The following is a 15,539-nucleotide window of genomic DNA, read 5'->3' as shown; positions in this document are numbered from 1 at the left end:
TGCGCACCAAGCCATTCGTGCATTTATGAAATTCCAATGTTGCAAGGACAATATCAATTCTGCTTACCGTTTATTAAAGGGTTAGGGTTAGGTTAGGGTCAGGGTCCGTTGATCGGCGGACAGAGGCGGTTTCTCGCAGCTTAACTACATTTTTTTGTTTTACGGCGGTTTTTCCCGAAGTCGCAAAAGTATGACGTCACAACATTCTCATTGGTCACTTGCAATGTTGATCCTGGAACAACATTTAGTATGATGATCTGGGAACAACACCAACATGACGATATCAGATCGTGCGAAGTACAACCATCTCTCTCTTCCTCACTCATTCAAACCCACAGATGCTCTCTCTCTCTCTCTCTCTCACACACACACACATACTCTCTCTCTTCAAAAGCTGTATTTGAAACAGCTCATTCATTCATAATGCAAGGACTTCCATTCATGTTGGACACACGGCTGTGTAAACTTAACAAAGAAAAAAAAGGCACATCACCTTCCAGCTGAGATGGAGGAACATATTACCAGCTACCTGGTTCTCAGAGTGCTACCACATTAAGTGTCCAAAACATTCACTGTAATAATGATGTACAACATTTGGAAAATTGCTATTGTTAATCAACTGCAATCATTTACCAAAGAGCAGGAGCAGCTGCTTCGGGTAGGTTCAGTTGATCGTTAATTTAAAGCTGGATCATTGAAATAAGCAGCTCTCCAGAGATCTGGGGGTTCTGGGTTGGTGGTGGATTTAGATGAAGCCTAAATTAAATTAAAAATAGTAAAAACAGAACATATCAAATGCGGAAACTGAGATATGAATGGTTTCTTTGTTTGTTCTTTTTTTTAAATGCTCATTTTGAATTTGACGCCAGTAACAAGTTTCAAAAAGTTGGGATAAAGGCATGTTTACCTCTGTGTTACATCAGCTGTTCTTTAAAAAAAAAAAAGAAAGAATAAAGAAAAGCTGTAGTTTAAATGTGAAATGTTTTCCCATTCTCGCCTGAAATAGAATTTTTAGGCCTCCTTTGTCATGTTTTTCACTTCACAACGCACCAAATATTTCTCACTTTCAGCACTGATATGTTGGCTTTGCACTTTTTTCAATTTCATATCATGCCATCCAGCATTCACTCACATTTTACAGAAGTGCCCTAACGTTTTTAGAAACGAGGTAGTACACAGTTTACATATTCCTACATGTCTACGCGTGCTCTTGTTGCTGTGCCGGGTTTCATTTTTCTTTTTCAGTGATTCAGTCGTGCTTTTCTAGGTTAGTGTATCTTTGGAAAATGTTACTTTAGTACTTTAAATGTTAAATTTTGTATTATTTTTTAATCTCGTTCCTGCAAAACCCAAAGCAAAACAAACAAAACACATTCAAAGAAAAAGATTAAAATAAATGCTGAAAGAAATAAAGCAAATAATAAAAAACAAACTTTTTTTTAACAAAAAATATATAAAAGCTATCAATAAAACAAGACTTATGAAAAACAACCTTCACTCACCAGTTCATGGAGATAACAAACCAGTAGCTCTGATGCTTTACGTCACTGTAGTGCTTCGCTGTCTGCTGTACTACTGCATATTTTGTTTTCACTCCTAAAAAGGTTCATGCAGAGATTGTCACCACACAGATGCAACTGCTTTAGCAGCTTTGTATCCATTACTAAGTAACAAACATCATCTCCTGATGGACATAAAGCACTGCTTATGCCCGTCTGATATCTTACTGTAAGATAAATTTCTCAGAACCCTGAGAGAAAATCTGTGATGTACACAAGCGTAACTTCATAGTGAAAATCAACTCAAATTTCAAATCTATAAATATGCGATTGGAGGACTGTGAAGGGTAATTGTGATGTTGTCGACAGCCACATCAGCCACTTCTTCTATCTGCAGGTGGTGCATGCCATGCAGGGGCCTGTTCTCCCATGCTGGTTCCCATCCCTGCTCATCTTTTGTGCCGGGTTTGTGCTCTACATATTTTAGCTTTCCACTGCGGTGTCCATAAGTCAGGCCTTGTTCTGTGGTTTTGAACAAGAGAATAAAAAGTTGTGGCTTCTTTTTTCTCTTTATTTGCAAATTTAGCCATTATTAACAATAATCATTTTTATTAATTACCATGAAACATTGTTTTTGAAAAGGGATGAGACGTAAATACACAATATGAGACACAAATATGATTTTTTTTAATGGCCCTGTTTTTTTCCCCCTGAAACTTGGCATGGTTCAGTATGTAAAAATTGATTTGCCTTTCATTTTTCCATCTTGATATGATCCCTCCAACATACACTTTGGCTCTCTGCCTGTCAGCCTGTCTGTTGGCGTTGGGTCATCTCTTTCCACGCTTTGCCTCTGAATTTGTTTGTATGTTTATTCCACTTTTTGTCACAATTTCTCTGTCCATCTGTCTGTCCATCTGTCTGTCCATCTGTCTAGCTGAGTAATCAATAGTCTTTTCATTATACAAATGGAAGGAGATGGGAGGAAGCTACATCAGGAAGTCAATCAGATAGCGTAAGAGGCAGGGAAGGACATTTCAGATTCAAATCAGCTGAAATGAATCACAAGGGCACAGCTGATTCATAGGGCAAGGCTTGATTTAGGGCTTGATAGGCGTGATTCAACAACAAACTGGCTCTGTTTTCTACCAAACGTGCTTGTGCGTTTGACATTTACTAATAGTTACAAACTTTTGTGTTTACACATACACATTTGCTGCACATGGGCCCACGCTTGTGGACATGTGCTAAGCAACAACCACCCACATTTTACATTGCCTGCTGGAGGTGTGTGGATGGGCAATTGTAAAGGTATACATTGCATACTATGCAGAAATATGCATAGTACAGTATACTTAAATACTGTACATGTATATTAAATTGTTGCCATGTCTAAAAATGTTATAAAAATGTTATATCTGGATTGTTCCCTGTCTCGAACGTGACAGCTTACTTAGTCCTCTGAATTTGTTCGTTTAGCCTTTCATTAGCTTTGCAGTGATAACTCTGTTCATTGATGAATGCATGTATATGAATAGTTTTCCAGGTGAGGCCACTGACACATTATACCTCCTCATCTTTAGGGTGGGTATCACTACTGTTAGCTTGCGATGATACCTGCACCCTACAGAGGCTGCGCAGGTAGTCCAACTCCTCCAAGATGGCACATCAGTACATGTAACATGAAGCTTATCTGTAAGATCTGTAATCATTCATCTGCTAGATTTCCTTAGTGCTCGCCTGCTAGTCCGTTCTTTACATCTCTACCACTTTCCCATGCTGTCAAAATCAATACTGCCATCATTACACTTCCACGCTGCGTGGTTTAAATTTCAGGGAGAGTGACAGTGCTCTGTCATTCTCCCTTTCATGCTCTCATTCCTACAACCCCCCTGCTCCCCATCTCCACCTCACTCTACTCACTCACAGCTCTATGCAAGCCTCCATCTTCATCTTCACCACCACCAATGCCTAGACTCCAGGGGCTCCTGTCCTAAATCATATCACTGCTTGGACACTGTTCTGCCATGATGGGTCATCAGTTTTATTGCCAAATAACTTAATTTCTCTACCATAATAAATCATGTCCAGTTCTTCCAAATTGTCGCTCCTTTTGAATCCTAGAAGGCATGCTCTGTCTCCCGGCAGAGTCTCAAGAGTATGGAGGAGATTTCAGGAGACAGGCAGTTACTCTAGGAGAGCTGGACAGGCCCGTAGAAGGTCAAACCTTCACAGGCTTGGCAGCGACACCTTGACTGCATTAGGTATCAGCATGAAATCCTTGGACCCTCTTTTAGACCGTACACTGGTGGAAATATGAAGACAGCTCCTGAAGAAATTGACAGATTACCACACTGGCCTAACCTAAATCCAATAAAACTCCATTGGGACATTATTTTTCGATCCATCTGACGCTGCCAGGTCCAAATCTGGGAACCATCTTTCATCCTTAACATATTACCAGTCCATATCACTACAGATATCCCCCCAAAATAAGTTGTTTTTTCCCCATAGAGCTCTGATGTGTTTTCAAAATGTTCCTTTAGTTTTTTTGAGCAGTGTATACAGCATGTACATTATACTATTCTTCACCTCCTCCACTCTCTCTCTACCAGATTGTTCTGATTGCAGGAGGCAGATGTTCAAGCCTATCACCTACATTTTTCTTCAGTGTACATTTCCTCTTTAGTTAAAGAAGTCCTCCGTTTTTGCCCCAGATTTCCTCTTTGTATCAACCAACTTTCTGTCAGCTCCTCTCCTCTAAAGCTACACTCCACTTCAGTCCACTCTCCATGGGGTCTGTCATGGAGAGTGGACTGACAGAGTTTGAAAAACAAAATCACGTGGGGACAGACAAATACTCATGCTCACATCCAAACTTGTTGCCAGTTGACCTAACAAGAATCTTTGGATTGTGGGAAAAAACCAGGACCCACACAAGCCCACTGTGAACATGCAAACCACACACAGATAATTTGAAGCCAAGAATCTTCTTTCTGTCAGGTCAGAATGCTAACTACTGAGACACCATGCCACCTCTGAAATGATTACTGGCATCTGTAATTATTTTTCTCTCATCTTGAAGTTACTCCTTTGTAAAGTGGAATTCACTGAATGGGTTTGATACACTTGCAAGTTCTAAGGTAGTTCCCAAGCACCAAATTGATGTAAGATTACTGATGTTTTGGGGTCTGTGACCCAGCGTTTGGATTATTGAAAATTGTTACTTCACTATTGCTGTGATTTTGAGACATGGGCTTTGCTTCTAGATTCAATAAATGATGGTTTAGTTTCTGTGTTTATGAGTTTTCTAATCCCTGTTAGTTCCCTATTGTTTTCTTTGAGGTCTCCAGTTTAATCATAAATGACTTCAAGGTTATTAGTTTACTTCCTGTTCCCTTAGTCTTGCCTCTGTGTTTATTATCTGTCATGTGCCATGTTTATTTACCTGTTGCCTGTATCAGCCTTGTGTGTCTTAGACTCTCAGCGTTTGCGCTTCCTGTTTTATTTTGATAGTCCCTCGTCTTGTATGCTTTATGTTCAGTTTGGATTCCCCTATCTTGTTGTGTCTAATTTGTCCTTGCTGTGTCTTTTGTATTTTCATGCTCAGCCTTTGGTTTTGGAACTTCAGCATAAAAAACAGCTCACTTTTGGTTATGATAATCCTGTCTGCAAGCGTCTGCGTTTGGGTCCTACACATCACGTACAGACCTGTGACTGAGGTGAGGTGAAACATCCAGATTCAGCCTGTCTTTTGGTGTCACATTTGGAAAGGCCGGTATAAAGCTTCTATACTGTATACAGACAACAGAAGTAATTACAGGCAGAAGCAAACATGTTACAAGTACGGCATCTGGGTAATATATGAAAAAAGACTTACACACTGAAACATATGAAGACATTCTTCCTTTCTGGCTTCTCTCCTTCTCTGTGTCCGCTTCATTTAAATGCTGAGAAGTCAGCAAATCCACAGAGGAAGAAGGATCACAGCACATAAAATACCAAAGGAGGTGAACCCGAGCCCTCGTCGGGGAATTTATCCACAGGAGATGAAAAATGGTCGCTTCCCAGTCTACATCGCTTGTTCCCACCTGGAGTCTCTGTGGCTTAGTGAAGCGCTTCATCCTGAACTGCTCCATTTTGAAAGTCACTGCCTGGTTCCATATTCATAACTATTCCTGTATGAATGTTCAATTCCATTACAGCCTATTGACAAATCACCAGCTCAGACCTACCATTCCAGCCCCGTTCTCTATGCAGCGATTGATCTCTCTCCTATCTCCCGGCAGCAGCTTTATTTCAAATCTGAAAGCAAACATTAGCGGGCCCAAACATTACCCTTCTTCCTTATATTCTGTCCCTTTCTCCCTCTCAACATTACATCTTTCTCTCCCCATTCTCTCGCTATCTCATCCAGAAATCATCAGTCAGTGCAATGAGGGAATAATAGGAGCTCTCCCTTGCTAGGTCGAAGTGACTGCTGCATCTTCCATTACAACTGAGATATGAATGATGGCCTTGAAGATAGAAGGTGGGGAATGTGAATTAACTGATCGACGTTAGGAAGACAGAGGGTGTTGTCGGGATTGCTAGCGGCTACTTTGTTTAAGGCTAGGAGCTGTGGGATTTCTCACACTACACATAACGCACAATGTCTCCAGCTAAGCCCAGCATATCCCAGAGCTTTGATATAAGATGGGCCTCTTCTTCATCTAATACATATTTGCTTTATCTTCCAAAGGGGGACAACTTCGATGAAATGTGACCGTTTCCTTTCTTCTTTCTTTGGCATCAAAGCTCTTTTCCAAGGAGCCCCTTAAAAAAATAATACAAATTGCGTCCCCTCTTGAAAGCATACGGCAGTAGTGTTGCTTGGTGGAAAGAAAGAAATGTCCACATGATTTATGTGCCATATGATTTCCAGTACAATTGCGGGGAGAACAAAAGAAAGAAATGACTTGTGCTTCGGCATTGTATTGTATGTTGCTTTGATAAGCAGGCATTCTTTCTGCAAATGAAAGAAATGTGTCATCTTTTTCAAAATTCTCTGAGCTTTCATCACTTTGTTTGTCCCTCCGTGCCTGCTTTTGTTTCACCCATTCTGCCTCTGAAGTAGTTTTCGAGGGGCAGAGGGCTTCTTTGTATCTTTTTGTGTCTGTCTTTTTCTCTCCTTTTCTCTTTTTGTCATTCTTCCTTATTCAGAACTAGAGCCTGGCCTTTGTCTCTGTTCCCACATGAAAATTTTCAGTCTGACTACAACAAAGCAGGGGAGCAAATCTTGATGGATCACATAAGCTACCACATTTTAAAGGCCTAAAGCACTATCCAAGTACCTGAATACAATACTTTAAAAAAGTTTGGGGTCACTCTAAAATGTCCTTATTTATTTATGTTTTGTGTGTTTGTTTTCATCTAATTCAACAGAGTTTTTACACTGGATGCCCTTCCTGACATAACCCCCACAAGGGTTTGTCTCCTCCTGGGATCGGACTGGGGTTCTTTTCCTTGTTAGGTGAATGTGTAAACCACGACAATATGGAGTGATGACGCCTGGAATCAATCAAAAATGAATTATTTCTAATGGAGTATGTTGGAGTACACAGGCCTATTTCCAGTGGAACACTGTGTACCTAATGCAGGTTTATCATGTTAAAGGCCTTCCTGGTTCATCTGTTGACGAGAGAAGCAATAAAATTAAATAGCTGTGTGTCTGAAACATCAGTCTCAAAACAGCCCTAAAGTAACTTTCACATAAAAATATCTATCCATCCATCCATGTCTGCTGCTTATCAACAGTCTAACTGGCAACACTCAGACTTCCCTCTCTCCAGCCTCTTTGAGCTTTTCTGGTGGGACACCAGGCCAGTGTTAAAAGCGCAGCCTCACCTCGACTAGCTTCCTTCAAATTGGAAGAGTGGTGGCTCTGCTATGAAGACCCAGGTCCTCACTGTATCTATAGGCAAGAGCCCAAACACCCTCTGGAGGAAGCTCATTTCTACTGCTTGCATACTTCTTATGGTCACTACCCACAGCTGGTAGCCATCATAGTTGCATTTGGAATGCACAGTTGATGGCTGCTGAAAGTAATCCTCTGTGGGCCGTAGCATATATTCCATTAAAAGTCATTAATTATTTATGATAGTTTATTTCATTAATCATGAATTGTCACTTACAGCATTTCCAGTTTCATGATTTATTAGACAGACTTTTCTTCTTTTGTTGTTGTTGTTGTTTTCCCCAAAATAAGAACTTTGTCTTTGACCTTGCCCAGACTTTTGAGCAGTGCTGCATATATATCATGTGAAATGGAGTAATTTAGTAGGTTTGGTCTATTTTATTGGCTATGTCAGAAAACAAGCAAGCAAACAGGTGCATGTTGGGTTTTTTTTTTTTTGGGTTTATAGAAACAAAACGGTTACAGCTCAGGAAAGACACATTTTGTGTTCCACTCTTTATGATAGCTAATAAACTGTCAGCCTTCAAGATAACATAAAACCTGAGCTACAAACTAGCGTGTGGTATCGAATGCAAAACCCTTTCACCTTCCCATGAAGACACAAGCAAGCACAAGCGAGGAACATGAGCAGTATCTGTTTCTATGCATGTGTTTAAGACTGCAGATCTACAGTGCATCTGGCTCACATGAATAATTTGTGCGAGCAACTGTATGCCGATGTGTCTGCGGGTAAGCGTTTGTCTGCATGTGTGATCTCCCTTCACGCAACCATCTGGCCAGAGTCTGAAACACTTAGGTAACACACGGCCGATCGTGCCAGGTGTCAGGGTGTCCTGGTGCCCAGGTGGCAGGGGTGTCTTGCCAGGCCCTTTGCCTGTCTGGATCTGTGATGTCAGCAGCAACAATTAAAGCAATATTTCACTTTTTTTTTTTTTTTTTAATTTCACTTTTGATGTCAAGCTTTTTATTTTACGTTAGACTCACCTTGACAGAACTTAATGAGTAGTTTACCTTTTACCAGCAAGCTCTGTACGCTCTTGACTTTCATTTCAAATCAGTGCCCAAACGTGTGACTGAATAAATGAATAAAGTTTTCAGTTTCGGTAACAATAACGGTTCAAGTTGCACGGCACAGAATCATTGCAGGATGTAGCTCTGCACTGTAGCATTTCAGCCGTCATGATACCCAATACATTTTTCATTTTATCAATGTTCCTGAAATCTGTGGTGGAGGTGATGAAATATCAGCAGTCCACACAGTAGGTCTGACTCCAGTTTGAAAACATGTATTTCCTGTTTGTGCGCGGGCAAAACTGAATCCTTAAGTTTGAAAGTTTAGTTGTGCTAATAAAGAAACAACAACCTGACATATTTATTCCACAGATGCTATGAGTTATAACCTTTGTCATTTGTAAAAAGTTACATTATTTCAATTTGCTTTACTGCAGTAACTTTTCAAACTCTTCTACTGTCTCATACACACAGCTATTTATTCAGTAAAACAGGGCACAGAAAGCTCCGGTGGGCTTCCACCTGAGGTTAATGGGGTTGTACATGCTTTCACACACAGGGCTCAAACAATTCAAAGCTTACAGTTTGCACAGGAATCATCCGAGCAGCAGAAAGGCTACTTGAAATACTGTAACAAGCCTCAACGAAGGACTTTTGAACAAAAGCATTTGCTCAAAAAGCTCGTGTTCTTCAAATGGCATATCTCAAACTCGTGGTCTTGTAAGAGCACGGGCTCTGATCTGAGAGCCGCAATTTCTCAAGGTGGGGGTAGTGATTGATGCAGCATTACAGCACCAACACCTCTCTGGTGATTGTCTATTCAAGCTCCGAGGAATGTGGTTAAAAAAAACATGCAGGTACCCTGCAGTGCGGTGAGTGTGCTCTCGGTCTCTTTGTCTCTCCCTCGCCCTCCCTTCAGATGTATGTAGGTGTTAGGACTACAGTCCATGTGTCAACATAACTGAGTCTGACAGGTGCTTCTCCTCATTATTCAAATAGATTCTCAACAGTGAGAGAGGGAGTGATAGATGATGTGCCCTCTTGTGTCGTGTTCTATAAGTTCCTGCATATACAGTATACTGATGGGTTTGTATATGTGTAGAGTCGGATGTGTATGCATTCCCCCCCCCCACCCTGCGCATTGATGGTTACATTAGACTGACATTTACAATGAAATATCACCCTCTTATCATCTGTATATCATCACATTTTTCCCCATAAGCAGGACTTATCGATCTAAATATCACATCCATCCTGCTTAGCACCAAAGCTGTGGACTTTGCACGCAACAGTTCCCAAACAACAGGAGATAAATGAGTGTCCATTAAGGAGGTTAGCTAGGACTGTTTGAGGACCCAACCTGGCCAGATTAGATTCTAATAGATGTCCTTGATAGTGTAATCACTTTGACCCGCTAACAGCCTCTTTACTGACCGGATGGTCAGCGTGCAGGTGTTTAGGTAGCGGGGATTTGAGGTAAAATAAGTACAATTAGGATCAATCAGCAGCATCACTGTGTGCGTGTCATTTTTGTGTGTGTATGTGTGTGCGGGAGAGAAACATGTGACCTTCAGTGTGGAGGTGGCAGCATTATTAGGACCCTCATGGATTATTGATAGCACTATGGCAGGTGGCTCCCGCTGGCAGGAGGCTTGTTGAAATGTTTTGTTTTGGAGTAGCGGCAGTGGAAACGGCACTGACTTCCACACAATTTCATCCGATACATCGTCTTAGCTTAGCTTAGCTTCTGTCGTAGCATAAAGATAGAATTAGGTGAAAGTGCTAATTTGGCTCTAACATGCCTGAAAGCACATTTTGTGAGGTATTTGCACATTTGCCATGAAATATTATGACACATTAAATATAAAACATTTAATATTTTTATATATATTTATATAATTGCAAGCTTAAGAGGTGCTCTGTTACCTTTATCTACTGCTTCCGCACAAACGATCGACCTTATGGCTGTCAGCCTGGTTTGATTTGCTGGCTGTTTGTCTCGATATCATTCGCTCAGTAGACATAAAAAAGCATGGTTAATTATTTTGCATGCTGTTCATGTAAAATATTGCTTCACATCTTATCTAACTTCTTTGTGAGCATGGGTTCAAAGACTGCTTAAAAAAAAAACTATGGCTGCAAAGAATAATTGCCCCCCATAGGTTGTAAGTTGTTGTCAGTGATCTTTCCTGTCTTCTTTGATATGCCTTATTCTTCAAGCTTTTGTAATGACCAGATTTGCCCTACAAAAGACATCCACGTGTCACTTCTCAGACAAATCTGACAATCTGAAACTACTGAGCAGCAGTTATTAAATGAATATAAGGCAATAGGAACAATAAATAAAGATAATGGACATCTGCAGCGGGCACAGTGCACACACACGCACACGAACAGCAGTGGCACAGTGTCATCTTTGTGTGGCTTAAGTATAAGCCTTGTGCAAACTGAAGGCTAATAAGTCCATAGCTCATCTGCTGTATCGGTGGTAAGTGGAGGCTTAGCACTTCGGACTGCAGTTAGTATCATGCAGGGAAAAGTCAGCTAAGGATCAAATTCCGCTCTGAGTCTCCCACTTATAGGGGCAGCTAGCCGAGCCAGGAGGCCACTGATCTAGCAAGAAAGCTGGACAGTAAAAGCCCTGGAAGCAAAGATACTACATTTTCTTTAGAAGTGAGTGTGCTTGTGTGTGTGTCAGGAGAAACAACCGTTCTCTGGAAAGCGTGCAGAATAAACCAGGGTAAAAATGAAGACAGAGATGTGGGATTAGTCAGGGAAAGAAAAAAATCTGAGAAGATGCTCTCTTTTCTCTGTGTGATGACTAAGCATGCTTCCAAAACATCTCCATGCAGAAGGGGAATTCTTCATCCATGATTAATGCGTTTTTGCATCATGGCATATATAATACATTGTGAATATTACAACAGTTGTTGTGGCAGCTGGAAATTCATTTCAAGATTTCAGAACAAGTGGCTGGGGTGTTATTAAAGTATGCCAGAAGCTTTTGCGCTGAATTTGGTTTGAAGACAGTATCCAATGGTTAGAATTCATTTATTATGCTTTTTTAGTACAGGGGACAGCAAGATAGAGAACCCTGCCTGGGAAACCAGTGACGCTCGGGGCACTTCCATCTTTGATTCTAGCAAATATATTTGTAGAATGAACACTTCTGTTTGTCATTCTGTTTGCATGTATGTTTGTCAGTTTACCAGCTCATGAATGTTTGTTTGCATGTTCCATAATCCATCTTCCTTTAATTCACAGGGATGTAGCTCTGTCCGCTGCCTGTTTGCTGTTTGATTCAGCTCTACTGTAGCCAAGAGAGAATCGGTAATCTCTCATCACCCCAAAGACCTAATTAATGTGTCAATACATTCTCTTTAATATGAAACCCCTGGACGAGCTCCTGCAGGTGACAGTTTGACAGTCTATAACAGAATAATATGTGACACATATCAAAAAAGACCACAGGAAAAGCAACATTTCATAGGTGAGTTTAACAAGGAGAAAATGTGTAGAGCTGTCTGCTGGATGGGCTATATTAAAATCGCTTTAATCATATTTTATAATATCTATCTTGGTGGTAATGGTTAGCTGAAGCTCGATGAGGTCTGGTCTTTATTTTATCGAGCAAATAGGTGAGATGCACTCATGCCGGAACCATTGGATTCAATCATTCCTTCATTCTTTTCTCACTTTATCCAGGTCAGGGTCTCAGTGGCAACTGGGCAGCAGGAGTGGCCCAGATGTTGTTTTAGCCTTGCAGCCCTATTCAAAGTAACAAATGGCCTCAATTTTACAGCAGCAGCAGCAGGAGATTGTTTCATTTACTATTAGACTTCAGTGCCTCATTTAACGCTGTTTGTCCTACAGTCGTAATTCACCTTCTCTACCAGTGGGTTAATATCTGTGGCTTTCCGCTACTTTGACTAACACCTCGCCTTTGTTACAGAATGTATCCCTTTGCTACAACTACTGCTGCGTGTTCAGACACCAGAGTCCCTTATGTTAATGCCATCATGCAAAATACAGCACTCTTTTAGGTTACTCAGACCATAAGATTTGACCTAATTATGCATATAAATGTGCCAAAGGTATTGTCAGCTTACTCAATATCAGGGAAATGGTTTTAATAATATGGCTGATCACTATAGATGTCCTTAATCCTGTAAAACAGCATTAGCTAAAATTGCTGAAAACATATTGGGGCATATAGGTCCTTTATGAGCTACTTTGCATAGAGCAAGTTTCATATATCTCAGATCGTGTCACACTTCTCTCATACACAATTGTAAATACATGTTTTTTTCTGTACTACCTCTAGAAATCCAGAAATCTCACTTGTGTCTCTAAGTTCTTTTATTCTTCACAGAACAAGAGAAGGTCACCGATGCTTTTCTGCTCATCTCCCTCCAGTCCTGCCATGTGTCAAAAGCCACTCTCATGCCTTGAGCTATTCCTCAATGCAACAGCTAAGACTTGAGCTGGTGCCAAAGGCAGACAGTCCACATATCTCTGGATTTAGCTTCCTTCCACTGGCTGCAAGTTCTTATCATGTTTAAACTTGCTCTGATGCCCTGATATGTATAAAATGACCTGATAGTTCAGTGTAAGGGATTAGGTGAAGACTCTCAGGCAGCTGATCCTGAGTCCAGACCTGCACTTGAGATCCCTGAGCCCTTCAGCAACACGCACCTCGAGGAATTTTCAGTATGTTTGTTTTACTTTGATGCAACTGTTTTTCATCCCGTTTGGGGTTTTTTTCACCCAATCCAGTGTCATGCTGTATTTAATGTTTCTTAATTATTATTGTTATTATTATTTGGTCCTTGTCATAGAATTCAGAGTGATTCATTTATCCTGTGATAAGTATAACATTTCTATTCCCTTACAGGATGGCAACACCCTCGTTGCCATATCCGCCCTGTCAAACAAGCATGGGAGATTTTTCAGCAAATGTGCTAAAAATATGGAATGGTGCTGAGTCAGTGCTTGGTCAGGAGGTAGAGCAGGTCATTTACTAATCTGAAAGAGGACGGTTCAATCCCTGGCTTCTCCAGTCTGCTTGCCAAAATGTTGTTCTTGGACAAGAGACTGAATTCCAAATTCAGTGGATTGTAAATGTTAGATAAAAAGCATAGAAATAAGCACTGTATGAATGTGCGCATCAGTGGGTGAATGACGCTTGTAGTATAGAGCACTTTGAGTGCTCAAGCAAGGTAGAAAAGCACTATATAAGAATCAATCCATGTACCACATCATAATAAAAAACTCCCAAAACTCCAGTGTTCATAACTCCATTTAAGTTGCAGAGATTTGGAGAATCAGCACCAAGCATGGGGCCAAACAGCCTACTACAGCAGCAGCTACTGTATACCTGTGGAAGAAATGCTACAGAATATGGTGGCTGGTGGTGTACAGGTTGAGTCAGGTTGCACTACTCTTGCAAAACCTTAATTATCAAATGAAGAATGCACAAAGTGAAACATTGTGGATCATTACCTGTATTGGCAACACCTGGGTCCCAGGGCCTCATGGGAGAGCCCCTTATCACATTTTCCAAAAACAGTGCCAAAATATGTCAAACCAATAAAGCTGCACAGAGCCTCTTTCAGCTGCTCCCTTGTTTAACAAGGGGTCACCACAGCCAGCAGCTACACATGTTTTATTTAGCAGATTTTTCCACAGGTTGCCCTTCCTGACGCAACCCCAAAGGGATTCGTGTCTCCTCCTGGAACCAACCAGGGATCTTTGGCTTGTTAGGTGAAAGTGTAAACCACTCCACTGTGGAGCCACAAACCAGTACATCTGTTTGAGCATGTTAAATCCACAATACTACTAGCTGCATAATATCTTACTATTATGACTACTAAGTAGCAGGTGTAATTAGTAGTATCAATAGTGTGTAAAAAAGAGACTAGAATACAATAAAAGGAGCCAGTGACAGGCCGAACTGTCATCTCTCTAGTTTTCCTCTCTTGTCTGAAAGGCTTTCTCTCTTTTCACTCTCATTTAAGCCTGACAAGCCTTCAGGACCTTGGACAGCACCCTGGCATCAGAGCTGCTGAGGCAACACGCAAAAAACCGAAAAATTTCCCCTCTGCCCAGGGTGCGGCTCGTTGGGATTTTGCACGTCGTCCGTAGCTGTTTCAAGACCAGGGGGTGCTGTCCAAGGTGCTGAATTTAAGCTCTAAACCACTATGGTGAAAATTAACAACAAAACGTTACATTTTCACTCTGTGATCTCGTTTGCCTGGGTTTGAAAAACTGCACTGAAAGAAACCAAACATTCTGCCCGGAACAGCCGCCAGGAACATTTAGAATTGTGTGTATTAAACATATATATATAAATATTTTACATATTAGGTGGGCACGCCATGCACTACTTTTGCAGTACGTCATTTGCTTCTCGTAATGTCTCTTAAGCGCGCAAGCAGCCTGTATTACATAAAAGCCTAGCTTAAAAATAAGGAATAAATAATTTTCCTTATTGGTAATTTGTCCCGGGGGGCTGTTGTCTCTGCAAATGGAGTAACCCCCCCACCCACTGTGCTGATTACTCTGAAGAAGGCGGGTCAGCTCGTCAGTGTGGGAGAAATCCAGGGGCCCATCAACAGTAGCGCTGAGTGAAGCAGAGCTGAGAGATGCGCGTTCACTGAGCCGGAGGAAGGAGCACGGCTGCCTTTTCCTCCACCGCGCCTCACTACACTATACTATAATAACCGCCTCATCACCACCATCAGCATCCCACCGCCCCCGGCACACTCTGGTCAAGAAAGGATCCGGTTTGTGGATGGAATTTTGCTCTGGATTACTGTAATTTGCGATATTTACGCACGGGGCTTTTGTCCGTCCGGAGTCTCTGCGTGAAAAAAAGGTAGGAGCAGATTAAAACTGGTTTAGTCCTGTTTGATTTTTATTTTATATACATTATATTCTTTCCCTCCCCACGACCATCTTAATACGTCATTTGTTTCTGTGAGGATGTTTAAGTTGCGGGATTCTGAAGTTTTTCTGAAAATATTCTGCAAATTTGATGTGACTTTGAGCTGAGATGAGGATTTAGGCGCAGT

Source organism: Oreochromis aureus, linkage group 15, assembly GCF_013358895.1.
Source record: "Oreochromis aureus strain Israel breed Guangdong linkage group 15, ZZ_aureus, whole genome shotgun sequence".
NCBI classification, from domain to species: domain Eukaryota; kingdom Metazoa; phylum Chordata; class Actinopteri; order Cichliformes; family Cichlidae; genus Oreochromis; species Oreochromis aureus.
This window is presented reverse-complemented; position numbering follows the sequence as displayed.